Source organism: Bos indicus x Bos taurus, chromosome 21 (genome assembly GCF_003369695.1).
Source record: "Bos indicus x Bos taurus breed Angus x Brahman F1 hybrid chromosome 21, Bos_hybrid_MaternalHap_v2.0, whole genome shotgun sequence".
NCBI lineage: Eukaryota > Metazoa > Chordata > Mammalia > Artiodactyla > Bovidae > Bos > Bos indicus x Bos taurus.
Genome location: NC_040096.1, coordinates 31,069,021 through 31,075,518, shown reverse-complemented (window position 1 = coordinate 31,075,518; position 6,498 = coordinate 31,069,021).

Sequence of the window (6,498 nt, the reverse complement as noted above, 5' to 3'; positions counted from 1 at the left end):
CTAACTGGAATGCACATGTGATGGATGGAGCTTTAGCAGCCATCTTGAAACATACAGATCAAGAAATATTGCCTTAGGATCATAGAGCAGAAAGCTAGAAGGATCATGTGTCACAGGAAGTTTGGGAAATAAAGTGACCATATTAGTCCTATATTGCCAACCTCCAGGTTTCTATGTGTGAGAGAAGTAGATATCTGTCTTATTTAAACCATTATGAACAAAGCTGGAGGCATAACCCTCCCAGACTTCAGACAATACTACAAAGCTACAGTAATCAAAGCAGCATCGTGTTGGCACAAAAACAGACACATGATCAATGGAACAGAACAGAGAACCCAAAAATAAACCCACACGCCTATGGACAACTCATCTTCAACAAAGGAGGCAACAGTATGCAAGGGGGAAAAGACAGTCTCTTTAGCAAGTGATGTTGGAAAAGCTGAACAGCCACAAGCAAATCAATGAAGTTAGAACAGTCCCTCACACCACATACAAAATAAAATGGCTTAAAGACTTAAACACAAGACACCATAAAACTCCTAGAAGAAAGCATAGCCAAAACATTCTCTGACATGAATCAAAACAATGTTTTCTTAGTTCAATCTCCTAAGGCAATAGAAATAAAAGCAAAAATAAACAGATGGGATTTAATTGAACTCATAAGTTTTCACCCAGCAAAAAAACCCCATAAACAAAATGAAAATACAACCAACAGATTGGTAGGAAATATTGGGTTGGCCAAAAGGTTCATTTGGGTTTTTTTGTGAACCTTTTGGCCAACTCAATATTTGCAAGCAATGCAACTGACAAGGGCTTAATTTCCAACATATACAAACAGCTCATATAACTCAATAACAAAAAGGGAACAATCCAATCCAAAAATGGGCAGAAGAACTAAACAGATATTTCTTCAAAGAAGATGTATAGATGGCAAATAGGCATATGGAAAGATGCTCAACATCTCTAATTATTAGATAAATGCAAATAAAAACTATAGGAGCTATCACCTCACACTGGTCAGAATGGCCATAATCAAAAAGTCTACAAATAATAAATGCTGGAGAGCATTTAGTAAAAAGGGGACCCTCCTACACTGTTGGTAGAATGTAAATTGGTGTAGACACTATGGAGAACAGTATAGAGGTTCCCTCAAAACCTAAAATTAGAGTTACTATATGACCCTGCAATCCCACTCCCTGGCATATACCCAGAGAAAATTCTAATTTGCATTGGCAGGGGGTTTCTTTACCACTAGTGCCACCTGGGAAGCCCCACCACCACCCCACAAGCAATTTGGGTTTCCCGAGAAGTAGAGTCTGAGACAAGGATTTGGGTGCAAGGATTTTCTTTAGCGAGCGGTCACAGGAAGAACAGGTAAGAGTGGGGAAGCGAGGTATAAGGGAAGAAAGTCAATGGGGGTGCATTAATGAACAAGCTGGAAGACCACCTGAGCTCAGTCTCAATGGGCACTTTAGAGTTCTTCCAACCCACAGGCAAAGAAACTGGGTTATTTATAGGCTAACTCTCATTCCTCATTGACTATTTTAAAAATGTATCCAGGATTTGTTTTGATTGGGCTGCCGTCTATGGGGTCGCACAGAATTGGACACGACTGAAGCGACTTAGCAGCAGTAAGACACACAGACATGGAAATGACTGTCATAAAGGAGGAAGTTTTCAACATCATACCCACAGCTGCCTAGACACAGGAGGCATGACGGGCCATGCAGGGCCACCCTGCAAAGTCCCAAGATCAGTCAGGAGGCAGAGAGAGTGAGGGGAAACGGCACGAGCCTTTATTGTGGTTTCTGCAGGGAAAGCAAGGCAAAGTAAGTAGGCTTAGGATTGGCAGCTGCTGCTACTGCTGCTAAGTCACTTCAGTTGTGTCCAACTCTGTGCGACCCCATAGACGGCAGTCCACCAGGCTCCCCCATCCCTGGGATTCTCCAGGCAAGAACACTGGAGTGGGTTGCTATTTCCTTCTCCAATGCATGAAAGTGAAAAGTGAAAGGGAAGTCACTCAGTCATGTCCGACTCTTTGCAACCCCATGGACTGCAGCCCACCAGGCTCCTCCGTCCGTGGGATTTTCTAGTTTGAATAATTTCAGTGGCCTCTGGGACATATCAGCTATCTGCAGTTGTCAAATACTTGGCCGTAGGATGATTAAGCCAGATGGATAGTGGGCTGGAGTATAAGAGCCTGATAAGGAGTTAGTTCAGGGCTATGGGCTTTAGATAGTTGGTATGCATATGAAAGTTGCACTGGCAGGTAAGTTCTTTATTATGTCTAGAAATTGACTAAGCCCTGGAAGGGGGAGTCTCTACAGGATCAGCAAAGCCTTAGATGTCACATGAAAAGGTATGATTAATATATAATGCTGCTCTTGGACGCATCAACTTCCTGGCATGTATGGGGTTTGTGATGCTGAAGGGTAGAGGCAGGGCACCAGTGGTGTTCGCTATGCTCTTCTTGGTCCCTTGATTTCTACTTGGACCTTACAATGCACCCAGTAAGTTCCATGAAAAATTCTACTGGGATTTGTGTGAGAATCACATCAAATTTATAGTTTAATTTAGTAATAAGTAATATAATATACCAGGTTCCTCTGTCCATGAGGTCCTCCTGTTCATAAATATTAGTATTTCCATTTTATAATTTGAGTCCTTACATTCATAAACATGTTATATATTTCCATTTAGTCAATTCTTCAAGTCCTGGAATAATTTTTACAACATAATATTCTACATGAAAGTTCTTGTGTATCTTTTGCTTGATGCCTTTTCAGATTTTTGTTGCTGTTGTAAATAGAATTTCTTTTTCTATACTTGTTATAATTTGGTACACAAATGCTAATAATTTTTAAAAAGTTGATCTTGAATTTAGTAACCTTACTCTCTTACTAGTTTTAATAATTTCTCTGTATGTTCTCTTGGATTTTCTGCACAGACAATCACATTGTCTGCACATACGGGTAGTTTTCTTTTCCAATTCTTAAATGCTATTTATTTCTTCCTTTTATAGGTTGAATCATATAAGTTGCTGCTGTTGGGCAGCCTGTGACCTAAAAAAATATGGCAATTTCACATAATTTAAGCTACCACAAGAAGGTGTAGGATCTCCAATATAGTGCTGAATAGAAACTATGATAGAAGACATCCTTGTGTAAGTCTTGACTTTGATGGAAATTGCTTTTAAAGTTTTACCATTAAGTCTGATCAGTGCTACATGTTTATTAGGTTAAGGAAGCTAGTTTGCTAATAGTTTGCATTGCATGAGTAATCTGTCAGGGTGGTTTATTACATTAGTGAGTTATCTAATGTTGACTCACTCTTGGTTCTTGGAATAAACTCTACTTTGCCATGACGCAATATTTTTGTGTGTGTACACTGCTGTTTTCAACTTGGTATTATCTTGTTTAGAATTTTTGCATCTACATTCATGAAAACTAATAGGAGCTAACATTTATTAGGTGCTTTCCATGTTCCAGGCACCATTAAGGCATTTTAAATAAATTATTTCATTTCATCCTAGAAGGCCTATTGTTTTGAATGTTATTTCCTCCTCTGAAATATGAGAGAACTGAGGCACAGAGAAGTTAAGTCACTTCCCCAAGTTCACAGAGAATATTAGTAGTGACACCAGAATATAAATCCAGACTGCTTGGCTCCAGAGGCCACGCACTAACCACTAGCCCATGCCATCTCCCTGTGAAAAATACCCATAAATCACATTGGCCTATAATTCTCTGTCTTTGTCTGATTTAGTACCACAATTATACTATCCTCAACAAATAAGTTGGATAGCTTTTCTTCTTTTTATTTTCTTCCTAAAAATGTATTTTATCTGGAGTCAATTCACCAATATATTTTATTGACTTTCTTAGCCTTTGATTGCTTAAGTTTTCAAATCTTGGTCTGCAAGCTCACTTTGCTTTTTTTAAATCTCGAATTTAGAGAAAAGTTGCAAGTATCATACAAAGAACTTTTCCCCCTTGCATCATTTTGATTACATTTACAACATAAGCTTCTGACACTTTCGTGTGCATTAGTTACAAAGATATCTTTGTAGATATAGCCAACATATAGTCATCAATATCAAGAAATTAACATTGATATAGCATTATTATCTCATCCCCAGACCCCATTCATATTTTGCCAGTTGTTCCCATAAAGTCCTGTATAGCAAAAGGATCCATTTCAGAATCACATGTTGCATTTAGCTGTGATGTCACTTGAGTCTCCTTCTATCTGAAACAGTTCCTTAGTCTCTCCTTGACTTTCACAACCTTGATACTTCTGATGATTACAGACCAATTATTTTATAGAATATCCCTTAATCTGGGTTTGTCTGATGCATCCTCATGACTAGATTCAAGTCATACATCTTTGGCAGGAATATCACAGAAGCAATCCTGTGCATTGGAACCTATCAGGTAATGTACAATTTTGATTTGCTCCATTATTCATGATGTTAATTTTGATCACTTGGTTGAGGTACTATATTGGTTTCCTAAAATTACTGTAACAAATTACCACAAATGTAGTGGCTTGAAACAACATAATTTTTTTTTTCTCTTATAGGTCTGAAGATCAGCAGTCCAATATCAGTCTTATGGGGCTAATATCAAGGTACTGGCAGAACTAATCAAGGTACACAAGAACTAATTCCTTGTGGTGTTTCCAAAGGAGAATCTGTGCCTTGCCTCTTCCAGTTCTGGAGGCTGCCTTGGCATTCATTAGCTCATATCTGCATCACTCCAATCTCTGCTTCCATTTTCACATACATTCTCTGATTCCCTGCTTCCCCTTATAAGGACCTCTGTGACTATATCAGTCCCACTAGGAGAATCTCCGCATCCCAAGACCTTAAATTTAATCACACAAGCAGTTTCTTCCACCATATAAAGTGATAACCGCAGATTCCAAAATAGGGATGTGGACGTCTTTGGGGGTCATTATTCAATCTACCACAGGTGGTATCTGCAAAATTTCTCCTCCGTCAACTCTTTTACCCCTTTATAATTAATAAAAGTTTTGTGGGGAGGTATTTTGAAACTATGTTAAGTTCCTCATTTATCATCAAACTTTCATCATTTATCTACTACAATATAGTCTTAAATTTTCTCATTTTACTCAATGAATATTCATCATTATCATTATTTATTTTAATGCTAAAATTGTCCCAGATCTGGTCAATGGAACCCTTTCCCCATCATTCTCTGAGCACTTCACTTATGTTTCAGCACAAGTTAGGCTAGTTTGAATGAATAATGTATCCTCTCCCTCTCTCTCTCCCTTCCCACCCTCCCACCGTTGCTCAGCTAACTTAAGGTTTTGCGATGCCTCCAAGTCCCATGGCATTTTCAAGCTCCTGTGCTATGGTGTATGAGAGGTAATACAGATACTATGAGCTAAGGCCTCAGACAACAGATCAGCAGCAGTATCCCTCTCTAGCATCTTTCAGGGATTGGGATACAATCAAGCCCCTAGCTTCCAGCCAAGAGTCTTTTAGTCTCCTTCTATCCCTAAGCACCTGCCACTGCCTTTGACTTCCAGAGCCCAGTCGGCTCCCAATTTCAGCCCCCCCCCATTACTTTGCTTTCCCCCCCCCCAAAGTTGGTTCATGAAGATCTTATATTCAGCCTGGTTGTCTTTTTGTTTGCTTTATACACTGACTTGGCCAAAAAGTTTGTTCAGCTCTTCCCATAATAGCTTACAGAAAAACCCAAATAAACTTTTTGGCCAACCCAATATTTCATTTATTTATTGCTACAGTTTGGAGAAGAGAATGCACTCAATCCTACATTCTCCAAGCCATCTTAAAAGGAAAATCAGCTCCATTTCAACAGTGTTCTTTTAAAAAGAATATATGCCAACATGTCCAATTATAGCAAAAAAGACACTGGGGAAATCCATATGATAGCAAGCCTGAGTCCTGGAGAGAAAGTGGCAAAGTTACTATCTTTAGGTGACCACTCCCCCAGACCCTGCCCTGTCCCTCCAGTTGCTAGGTCTGCCTGGTGGGGCTCAGGGAGGGGAGGAGGTGGAAAGCTTGGAATGAGGGCTACAGGAATATGCCAAACGCCCTGTAGGATCCTGGGTCGAGGCGCCACTTCTGGTCAGGTCCAAAAGTAGGGCTGCCCTGGTGTTGATGCCTGTCCTGTAAGGTCCCCCAACTCCCAAAGGAATGATACTGATTCCAACTCTAAGCAAGGATCACTTAGCTGGAGGAGGGGGTGCTTGCTCCCTTGAAGCACCAGAGCCGTCTGCGGTCAGCACAGGTTGTAAGGCTCAAGTGGGAGGACACAGTCAGTCCACTCCGGCCCTATCCTGTCCCTTCCCCAGTCACTCAATCTATTAGTATGTAAGGGGACTCTGAATCATTTAACCCTCCCCAAATCCACACACTTGCCCTAGGCACCCTTTCCCCAATGTCTGCAGATAGCTGTGCCGCACACCACCAGTCTTATTCCCCACTTCTTGCAGTGCTCCTTGCTT